Raw genomic sequence first — 12257 nt, 5'->3', positions numbered from 1 at the left:
GTGGGGTTCAAGCATGAAGGGTTACTATCAACATAGGCACCTGCTTGTCAGCTACTGCCCCCCAAAAACCCCTCGGCACCCCTCAGGGTATGTGTTGGTAACCCTTGCCAACCTCTCCTCCTCTTTTCTCCCACTCCCTCCCTCTGAAACAGATGCTGAGAGACGGGGGCCTCTCTGAAGACCTCTTAACACCGCTACCAGACACCTGTGGTCTGCCAACACACACGCTGTGTACACACGTACAATCAGTCTTTCTCTCACTGTTGAACGCACACACCCGGGACTCTCACCCACAGTGCCAGGGGTGGCGAGGGGTTAACTGGTGCAGGGTCAAGCTGACAACAGTTGCTCAGTCCAGTGGGAGGAAGTGACTACATCACACCCTTAGACGTGTCATGTCTCTCTCTCTCTCTCTCTCTCTCTCTCACACACACACACACACACACCCACACGTCAGGGTGTGTTTAACACAGCTGGAGTATGGCCCGGGGCACTGTTAAAACCACTCGCTGAAGGGTCGCTCTTGCACCCGATGAACTGTCCATTTATCACTTGGACTTGCCTAAGCTGCTGATGAACTCACTGCTTCTCTGTTAAAAGCTACAAATACGATTCTAATTGGTGGACTAGGTCGCTGAAATGCTGATATTATTATTATCATGCATTACAATAATTTCTGGACCTGTTTTATTCATTATTTCAGGCTTCCAAGTATGTCCCTCTTTTATCCTCGTCTTTGTATTTTCTTTTCTTTTTTGCTTCCAAGTAAACGTTTTTTTTGATATACGACTTTAATTTTCATACTGTGTGTATATAATAAATGACTAAGCTAAATCAAACACATGGCGGTAGAGCTCCGGTCCAAGTCGGTGGTTAACAGCCAGCTGTAGTGATCCAAACACCAGTGACCCACCAGTATGGAGGAGAGACCAGAGAGGACCAGACAGGCAGGCTGCCAGACTAGCTCTGTTTCTGAGCTGCCAAAACAGACAAGCTGCAAAGAGAAACGCACCGGAATATTGCTTTCAAAAAACACACTTTTTAAAGCTGTTATTCTCTGTTTTTTTTGTTTTTTTCATCAGTCATTCTTCCCCTCCACAAACTGCGGTGACTAATCTGCAAACTGTGGGATGTGAAACAGCAAATGAGTCTTGCTAACCATCTCAGTGTAGTAACTTCTATTTTATCCTTTTCTACTCTGTTCTCTCCTTTTCTATTTTCTTGACCTTGCGTGACCGGTCCGGTGGTTGGAATGTGTGGTGATGGAGATGGGAGGAGCGTCAGGAGAGGAGAGAGGAGAAAGGAGAGAGAGAGACCACATTGAGGAGCGGTCAAACTGTCAACCCCCAGGACCACAGGACTCTGGAGCAAGGCAGCATGATTCATGGCCTATGGGTTACCTCACAGAGGGGAAACGGTCCAATTCCCGTATGAAGATATTGCTGATGTTGTTGCCAGCAGCCATGCATCAAGTTGTTCTGTCACAGTCCCGCACCAAAAATATCCCGGCTATTTCCTCTGAATGGAAATTTTCAGAGATATATTTCTATGTGCTTACAGTAAAGCAAAAGCTATGTTGCGGTAAAAGATACTGGAAAGTAGGAACCATGGGTTATGGAATGATAATATAAAACTTTATGCAAAATGCACATGCAAACACACACAGAGGCACTACAGGATTTCCTGCTACGTTGGAAAAGGAGCAGAGGAGGGATATCAAAAGAGACAATCTACCACAGTTTGAGTGTGTCTGCCTGCTACCCTGTAAGTATCTGCACACTTTCTTGTTTCCACCTCATTCCAGTCACAGGATGCTTTCTCTTTCCACCTGCCGCTTAATACCGCTCTTCACTGCAGGACAACAGGTTAACTGGTATCCTCCCACTCGTTGCAGACAGGGGTCCACCTTGATGAAACTCTGCTTGGGGGCTCCCGTTTTGGCCGGCTACACACTCGGGGTAATGATATCTTCGGTAGCCCAGGGCCACCGCATCTGGCTGCCTCAATCTTCCCCTGGCTGCTTACTCAAGCTGACCAGACTCAGTCAATTCAGCACAGCCCAGCAGGTATGTAGACACACAGATTCATAGCGTGGAGAAACAAATAAAAGTACATACGCACACACACACACACACACACACAAATGTGTAAAAGTGTTGGTAAATGCAAATGCATACACACAGAAGGGGAATGTGTGAAGTTAGAAGAAATATTACACACAAGGCTCAGACTCAGGCTCTTCCTACAAATTACAACCAATATTGGTGCCACTCAGGAATGGGCTGTTGTTTGATGTTATAGTATATCAATCTTCATCACAAAACGTCTTATTGTCACACATTGTGTGGTCAAAATTAACGAATCCAAGCAAGCTGTGGATATTCTTGCTATTATAATGCGTAACCGTGGAACACAGTTCATTGAACTGAACATGAGCTTGATTATTTTCTATGTTGACAAAACAATCTCATCTCAAAGTCCACTTTCTTGCTTGTTCTGGAGCTTTTGAGCCTATCACAATTCTGATTCTGGACTATGGGTTTTTCTAGGACTTCTAATTCATGTTGTCATAATTATCATCTATGTAATTTAGTATAAACTTCAATAATGTGTAAGTGATCAAAATCAGGAAAAAATATATGAATGAATATTGTAATATTGATTTCATCCTGCAGCCAAGCTAGTCACAGTGAAAAGTTAGCTGGCAGAGAACAGATTTTTTAATGAAACTATTTTGTCATGAAGTAAAATTACTTTTACTTTTATTGTATTTCCACAGATCGATTACTCTCAGGCAGAGGCATTGTAATTAGCAAATATTTTTCAAACTATCTATCTGTATTAACACTTTATTAAAATCTTGTCAGTGTATGAGGCTATTGTTAGCTTATAAGCATCATCACTGCTTTTATAGACTAACATAAAAGTGAAATAGTTCAGGTGAGATTAATGAGCTGATATGTTAGTGGAATAAAGAAAACATAGTCTTAATGAAAGCAGATACACCGCTGAGAGTTTCATTAGCTTAAACATCTTGTATTATTTCACAGTATGCAGCGACTATCGAGCCTGTGGAGAGAAGAGTTTTAAAGATACTGACAGTGCGCATAAAAGTTGCACACTGTCTTCTGCTTCCCTTCAGTTGGTACATAATGTACAGTGGCATGGTGTGTCACAGCAGTAATGTGTTACCATGTGTTCTGTTTGGTAAGCATCTTAGCTAACCTTTTAGTCTGATCCCAATCCATAGTAAGTGCTAGCACTGAAATGTGTTAGCGCATGCTTGGAGCGATTGGCAGTGTTATCGAAGAGCTCTGTGTGTGTGTGTGTGTGTGTGTGTGTGTGTGTGTGTGTGTGTGTGTGTGTGTGTGTGTGTGTGTGTGTGTGTGTGTGTATAGAGGGAGGATGAGACCAGGCCCCAACTTTGTCATTGACAATATTATGGGAGCAGAGCCGCACATTTATCATGGGGGTATGAAGGTGACTGCACAACTGACTCACACACAATCAAAGTTGACAGTACTCATAATTTTTATACTTCTCTATTGTTTTAATCACAAAGAAAAAGAGACACTGATATGAGAAGGAAGAGGCGGCAGAAACGGAGGGAGGGACACAAGAGAGAAAACTTTTGTAGGATTTTAAGGGATCCCACGCACTGGGAATAACCCAACAACATCATATACACACTCCTATGGGGGCACACACACACACACACACACACACACACACACAGTTTGCAGGGGTTCTGGGAGGTTGGCTGTTGAGCAGACCACAACACAAGCACTATGCAGTGGAGTAGGAGGAGGCCAAGACGACTTGAAAGGCTTCTCTAATGTGGCCCTGGCACGACACACACACAGACACAGAAACACACACACACACACACACACACACACACACACACACACACACACACACACACACAGACACACGCACACACACATATGCATTAACTTCACTGAGAACAACTCGCATTGTTAGAGAGAGAGACACAACTCACACATACACACACACCATCCTCTTCACCCCTGCATAAATTACATATGACCCGAGGCATCAGGGGAATTCTCTCCTTTTTATTTGTCCCACCTCCAGTAATATAATCCTCGTAATCCAAGTAGCAAAAAAAGATTTATAACCACACTGATTTTACACATCTGAAATAACGATACCAGTCACAAATAAAATGACACAATGCTGCGGGAAATAAAATGTGATCTGATATGACTCAAGGAAACAATGAATGTTATTTTTGGCAAAAAACATAAGCATTTTTAACAAGATACCTATTCATAGGCTCATGCTATAAAGATTTAGAAGTGAGCAACACTCTGGAAATACAGAGCTCGTGCTTGTTCTCAGGTCTTATAGGTTCCTACGATACGAACTGCAATGATTATTTGATTAATCGATTAGTCGATACAGAAAATGATTGATTCACCTTTTTAATCATATTCTTAGCAAAAATGCCAAATATTGTCTAGTTTCAGCTTCTCAAATGTGATGATTTCATGCTTTTGCTATCTAGGGGTTTTGGACTCTTGGTCATACAAAAAAAGACCTGTGAAGATATCATCTTAGACTCTGGAAAATCCATCCTTCAGTCATTTTTCATTGTTTTCTGACATTTTATACACCAAACAATTATTTGATTTATCATGAAAATATTTACCAGATTAATTGGTAATGAAAGTAATTGTTAGTTACAACCCAACTTACACAATTTAGCTGAAGTCTGTTGTTTTGGGACACTAAAGCTGTAACATGATGTTTTTTAGCCATCTGGAACAAACTTATGGTCCATTTTTTTGGTACGTGCTCCCAGAGATTAAAATAAACCCTACTTTATTTTTCATGCTTTTGACAGTTAAATCAGTCATGCTGCAAAGTACCAGTCATGCAAACCCTCTATACACTTACAAGAATCCTGCTGAACTGTAGGAAACCTGAGACACATCACTGGGTTTTGCTAATATGCACCTAGGTTTAAAGCTGAGTGATAAAGTTTAATTCAGTTTCAGAAAGAAGATATTTTGTGATATCATACCAGAATATGGCGAGTATAAATATACTGTATGTATAAAATAATCAAACTGGTGTTTAAGCAGTACCAAGCAACTGTGCTCCACTGTTGCATGAGATCAAGATCTATTTATGTTTAAGCTTTATTCCCAGTTTGCTCGGAAATATTTTGTACAATAATGTGATGACAACATCATATCACCACCACACAATTCCTCTGAGAATATGACAATATGGAAACACTGCCTAGCCTCACCTGGCCTAAAATAAAAACTATTTCTTTGAACAAAGAGAAGCTCTGCTAATATTTTAGGGGCAATGAGTGCCAGCCAGGTTGGAAAGCAAATTGATGGGTTAGAGCCAGCCATGCAGTAAAGTCGAACAGATCTTTTTCTGAGAGGTGAGAGGGCAGACCAACCTGCTCAACAATCCTACTGATCTGTAGATAGTCAAGGCAGATAGATCCACAGTCCCAACCTCTTCCAAGGAAAATGCTTTTCAGGGGCACAAGATCACTTGAGCCTCCTACAAAGTTGGTCGAAAGTTTAGTAATTGCTTGTAAAATACTCAATTTCCCACAGAGTGACTCAGGATTTTAGTTAAGTCATTGTCAAACATCAGGTACTGATAATCCTTTAACTTAAGTTTCTTAATTCTCTTCTTGGTGGGGATTTTAGGCTTTCTATTTGTTTTAAATAGATAATAATGCTTAAAATTCATCACTGTTCATCAAGTCATGATTGCCACAGTAGGGGTAAAAGTATTCCCCACAATACACACACATTAGCAGCAGGACCTGATGTTAAACTGGCGAGGCTAAAACCCACAGGATGATTTAGATTAATTCATCTCTTCACCACACTTACCCACACTGATCAAACATTGTGTAAATGTGTGTGTGCTCAAGTTTGTGTACACCCGAGTCTACGTCGTATGCACACATGCATGCCCGCACATAATCAGCTTTCATTAATGCAGCCCATTCAGGCCTTTGGGGGTCTGCGGCCAACTCTGCTGTGTGCTGTGGGCGCAGGCTGAGTAGATTCTCTCTCTTTCTCTCTTTTCTCTCTGTCTCACCCTCCTTTCTTTCTTACAGTGCCACCCAGGCTTGGCCCCTACCCAGACCCACATCTTTAAACTGAGCCATCATGCCACGCCACACCATGCTCCCAGTCCGGCCGCAGGGCCCTGATTAAAACCCATGACTTCAAACTTTCCAAACTGTCAAAAACCCAGTCAGAGAGAGAGAGAGAGAGAGAGAGAGAGAGAGAAAGAAAGAGAGCGAAAAAGAGAAAGACAGAAAGAAAAGGTCTTACATAAAAATCACTGCTGTGGCATCAACTCTGTTTTCAACGCGTCATCTGAGCAGGGATCTGTGTCACTCAGAAACAGAGCTTGCATCTGTGTGTGTGTTTCATGGTGATTGGTGGTCTGTGTTTGCCACTTGGATGACGATGGTGTTTCATTTTGTTTTAATGAGGGGCAGACGGACAGATGGGACTAACTGTTTTCATAGGCTCTGCTACAAGGCATCAACCTTGGTTAAATCCTTCTGGGTTATATACAAAAATAGATAAGAAACAATATTCACAGCACCTCAGCAACACCGTCAAATAAATACATAAATCATCATTGAAAAATAAGCTCCATAGCTTGCATAGAAAGCACTGCCCATCCGTCCAGTTGAATTTTGATAAGATTTGACATTTAACACGTTTGAGATAAATTGTAAATACTATAATTCTGTTTCATCTGATAATCATTTCTAACACAAATCTTAAGACACTTTTCTTTGGTGAGAGTTTGAGGGAGCCCTTCAGTATACTGTATGTGCCAAGAGTGCTCCCTGCTGGAGAGTTGTAGAATAACACGCCACACTGCAGCCAAACAGAGAGCCAGCATGGTTATCAAATTTCTCTTCACTCAACTGTCAAGCTATAAACTGTGATAATGATCTGGAAATGTAAGGTCTGAATCAGTGAAACTAGAAGAGTTCATTTCAAAGCAGCTTCCATGCCTGGCTCGAATTGGAAGGGAATTTTTGTAGGGTAATTTCAACCTTGCTTGAAGCAAATGTTAATTTTTACTTCACAAATCATTTTATTATTTGTTATTAATTGTCTAGCTCGACTTAGCATAATTTCTTCAACAAAGAGTATGAAAATAAAGTCATAAACTAAACATACAAAGGGTTAATAAACATCAAACTGAAACAACTAACTGAAGCTGGGCTACAAGCTGCAGGCTAGCCATGGCAGTGAACCGCTACCCTCTCAAATGAAAACCCCTGGAGAGTCGAATGGATCTCATAGTACAAGGGAGACCACCCAGGCAAACGTTCAAGACCCACCGTTGCTTTACACATGAATAAAAAATGCAAAGGGGGGGTGGGTCATGTCAAAAAGTCAAGTTCAACAAAATACAAGGGAAAAGGGGGGAAAAAAAGAAAACAGTTGAAAAGAGAAAACATGTGAAACTGTATTCATACTCATCTCGGGCACTCATCAGATGGCAAATATTATTTTGGATGATGGCCATTTTGCCAAAGAAAGAGAGAAAACGAGAGAAAGGGAGATGGAGAAGGGGTTCATGTACCCTATTATACGGTGGTCATAGGGGAAAATTGCAATCATCTGTGACTCACTTGGAATACCTTACACACTGAGAAAGACATTATTTCTCTCTAATATCAAGAGTTTCTTTGGATTTTGACTGCCACATCCATTTTGACAGAAACCACTTGGGACGCTGCATCAATTTTGGGAGTGAAAACAGGAGTGAAGGCTGCGCCCTTCTGAGGGCAATGACGATGAAAGCCAAACTCAAGAGTCGTTTTACAAAGAGAGATGGTGAGAAGCGTCGGCCCATTATGTGCGTCTGCGGGGAAGAGACGAGGGGAGGTCACAGAAGCAAAATACAAGCCTGATCTGAAGTGCAAGTGTGTATGTCACCAAACATATATGTTTTAGATGTACTTTGAGTTTTACTTTTGAGTAGTACTTTTTGAACCAGTACATTTTGTAAAGGTCTTTTGGGTGCACTCACTGTGGTAATTCTTTACATGACTTTTGCCTTTGAAAAACACACACACATTGTCACACATACACACACACACACACATGCGTGCGCGCCCTCTGGTCTGTTCAGTCTGTTGTAGCCGCCTGGCTGGAACAACAACAATGTATGAGACAAGCACTTCCATATGTGGCTGCATACACATATATATATATATATACGCACATACGCAGACACATACAGGAACACATAAGTACCTAACTATGCAAAACACACACTCATGCAACCACATTCCTCCCTCCAGAACCTTGAAATTCGCCCACAAACCCTTCAGTCATGTCGGTTTCATATAGACTGGGAGCGTGTTACGTTCTCTGTTTTTATTTTAATATATCGTTGGATTGTAGAAAAAAGCCAAAGACAGACGCAAGATAAATTATCTGAGAGAACTTAAAGGACCTCAACCTCAGAGCTGTGAGTGTTTGGTACAGTATCAGGCTCAGCTTGCCATCTGACACAGTAATACTTTCCCTACTGATGATGTCTTACAGAAGAAAGTGGACAAAACATCAGCCTCAATCAATTCTTCTACTGCACAAGCATTAATTTACATGCACACAATTACATGACAACAAACAATAAGAAATTATTTGGAGGTTAATCATTATATTCTCAGACCTGTCTATTAAATAAACTTGAATAGCTCAACATGCGGTACTTGGGGTTGAGCTTCTTTGATACTAATGCTAAGATGCTAAGACAATACTTGAGTGTCAGTAATGATACTACGTGATATGTTTTGGATACTTTAAGTGTTTGAACATGTTATTTTTATTTGTTCTATCTTTATACATTTAATTAATATATATGCCATTTACAAAATTATGATTCAAAGTTCAGAGTTACATAACAGATTTTTTTTTAATGTTACTGTACTTATGCTTCACACCAGCAATACATTAATACTGTCTGACATTTTGGCTCACTTGCTTTAGCACCATTATTACACTTTATTAACTTTTTAATTATATTGTTGAGGGAAGATAAATGACAGCAAACAAGGAGAGAGAGAGAGAGTCAGAAAATGACATGCAACAAAGGTTACCGGCTGTGCACGTACCAAGGATGTTTCAGCACTTTAATCCTTTGGCACCCCTGAACATTTTATTCACTAATTTCTTGTATGAATGTAAACATTGTAACAAAGATACCTACTTACATGAGGTAAATTAAGTTAAACATGTTTCTAGCGTGGATATATATCAATGCAAAATCACATTTTAAAAAGTAATCAAACTGATGTTTAATAGCATTGTTCCACTGTCATGTGTTACAAACTTGCATATATTCAAAACCTTCAATAAACAAATGATAACTATCAAAATCATGTCCATGGTCCATGTTGTTTTGGTGCCAATTCCAATTCACCCCTATTAAATCTGAAGAGACACTTTCAGCGTAACTGTTGATAAACAGTTCAAGACTGGTTGCTCCATATTAAATATATTTAGTAGTTTGTGGGGGAAAAAACACAAAAGTAAACACTCTAATTGGACCAATGTGCTGCCAATGGTCAGGATCATTTCATATATTTGCACTTTGCTTTCTTAACTGCTCTATTATGGGATTATCTAGCGTGCAGGTGATGCATGTGCATGTGTATGAGTGCGTGGTCAGTTTGCCAGCGTGCACATGTGCTCTTTGTTTACCACTAAGCATGTTAGTCTGCACATGTATGTTTACATTTATGAATCTGTATACTTATATGTGTTTGTGTGTGTACATAAAAGCATGTCAGTGAGTCTTCAGATTAGTGCTTGGAAATGGGTTTTCTCTTGCAATTATAAGCAATTACCAGTCCACCACATGTCAAAAGAGAGCCCCTCATTGCAGTAAATATACTTAAGGAGTGAATTACTGACCAACTACACACTCAAGCTGTACAGACCCTGAAAACTAATGGTCCAGAAAATACTACAAGTGGGTTAGGAGGGGGGGGGGGGGGGGGGGTCCATGCACACATATTTTTGCATACGGATGCACAAACATGAACGCACACTCTTGACCCTGTGAACTTTTAACCCAAAGAAAGGGATTTTCCAAAGTTGCAACATCAAATTATAAAAAAACACACACATACAGAGTTGTATTGCTGAGGGTCTGCTTGTGGTTCACTGCAAACAATTACTGCTCAAATATCATAACTGCTACCACGTCCCTTGGTGGCCTCTGCTGCCTCTAATCCATTTGTTTCTCTCTTGGTCTTTCTCTTCCATCCCTCTGTTTATTCTCATGTGTCTTCTTCTAATCCTTTATATTGTTTCCTTCTACCATCCCTTCATTTTCTCTCTATTTCTTTGGCAGCTTTTCTACTGTGGCCTATTATGGGTATTTTAAGGCTCCAATGAGCGAAACCAATTTACTATGAACTGGGTCAGACTTACACTACACCCATGCCAACCTGCACACATGTATATGTGCACAACCACATGCACAAAATCTCCTTGACCTTTCCGTTTCTTGCCAACATCTCGAGTAAGTGCACACACACACACTGATAGTTATCTTCAGATTGAGATCAGTGGAATAAAAGAGTGGGGTTGTCAGAATACTGGCTGTGGAGGGAGAAACAAAGAGGGAGAAAGAAAGGTTGCCCACATTTTGCTTCAACTATGTGAAATCTCACTCCGTCTTCCATGTGCAGAATGTTCAAAACTTGGCTCTGCGAAATATTGACAGACCTGAAGCGACTGAAACATGTCAAATGCTGCGGTTACGCTGTGGACATGAGTGGAGAGTTTACAGTCTTCGACTTCGTCTACAATATTGCTAATTACAGTGAACAGTGATAATTACATTTTTATTTTAGAATGTCAGAACAAAAACATAAAAGTCATGTAGAAAATGTAGGACTGTCAATAGAAAGTAATATTTTCGGTAAACCAAATAAGTGGGTCCAACCCAACCTTAATTTCATGAGTCAATGCTCTGTTAAAACTCAAACTTTCACTATATTGGCATGCTATTAAAAAATGTTCAAAGATTTGGCGGGCTGGAATTCTTGGTGGAGTAACAGCAATTTGTTCTTCTAGTTTTCTCTTTAACCAAAAACATCAGATTTTCAAAAGATGTCTAAAATACAGTACTTCTTTCAGTAATTAATTAATCATTTCTGTCACATATTAAGTAAAAATACCTGTTTTCAAGGATTTGAAGCTTTTCCATTTCATTTCAACTTAAAAATCTTGTATTTTTAGCCAGCCTTGCAATACGACTATTTGGCAGTGTTGGTCAGTCGGACCAACGCAACAATCTTTAGTTATTGAAATAATTAACATCAAATTTTGCAGAGACATTCACAGTTCCAAGTGGATTCAGTACTGTTCAGTACTTTAGTTTGTGTACACACAGCTGCAAAACTAATTCCCAAAGCCTAAGCTGTGCTTTGTGTTTCGCGCTAATTACCAAATGTTAGCGTGCTACCGTAACACATTAAACTAACGTGCAACCATCACCTGTTAAACATCAGCATGTTGGCACTGATACCATGCTAACATTAGCATTTAGCTCAAAGCACTGCTCTGTTTTATTACAGACTCACAGAGCTGTTAGCACGGCTGTAGCCTCTTAAATTGTTGATTGTTTATACAATAAATGATTACTTGGCAAATTAAAAACACTTACATGTTAATGATTCATAAGAACAGTCATTAGTCACGGTCCAAAGGTGGTGAAAAGTGTCCACCTGGCGTCCATTCTTGAGTATTAAAAACTAAAGACCTTAACTCCTGAATTGTAGTGGCTATCATTGCTGGGTATGAACTTGCCTTTGTTGTTTTTACAAATACAATATTTTTATTCAGGGAAACTGAGACAGTAGCACTTAAATAACCAAATAGGTTAGCCAAATAACAACATTGCGTGAGTTTTAGTGTTTTTGTCTTTTTTTGCATGAAAAGCACAAAGCCAATTTGAAATGAAACCACAACTCTTTCTCAAGAACACTTCAACACAGATAGACACGAGACAGAGGCATGAAACACCAGCTACCCTTCACACACACTTTGTTTGACCTCAGTAGCTTAGGTTACTATCACACACCATGTTAGACCTTACTTTATTTCCCTGCTATGTCCTTAGACAAAGCATCCGTCCCTCTTGACAAGCATGTCCATTCATACCCATTAAGAGAGCAGTAAATAGCTGGAGCCAACCGT

General features: G+C 40.1%; 1 protein-coding gene across 8 annotated transcripts in view; it reads right to left on the bottom strand.

Moving 5' to 3' along the window:
* LOC133995838 (cytoplasmic dynein 1 intermediate chain 1) overlaps positions 1-12257 on the bottom strand; it is a 51365-nt gene that overhangs the window by 30953 nt on the left and 8155 nt on the right. The window lies entirely within an intron of this gene.

This window comes from Scomber scombrus, chromosome 16, assembly GCF_963691925.1.
Source record: "Scomber scombrus chromosome 16, fScoSco1.1, whole genome shotgun sequence".
Lineage (NCBI taxonomy): Eukaryota > Metazoa > Chordata > Actinopteri > Scombriformes > Scombridae > Scomber > Scomber scombrus.
Note: the sequence above shows the minus strand (reverse complement) of the source record. Positions and strands in the feature narration are given on the sequence as shown.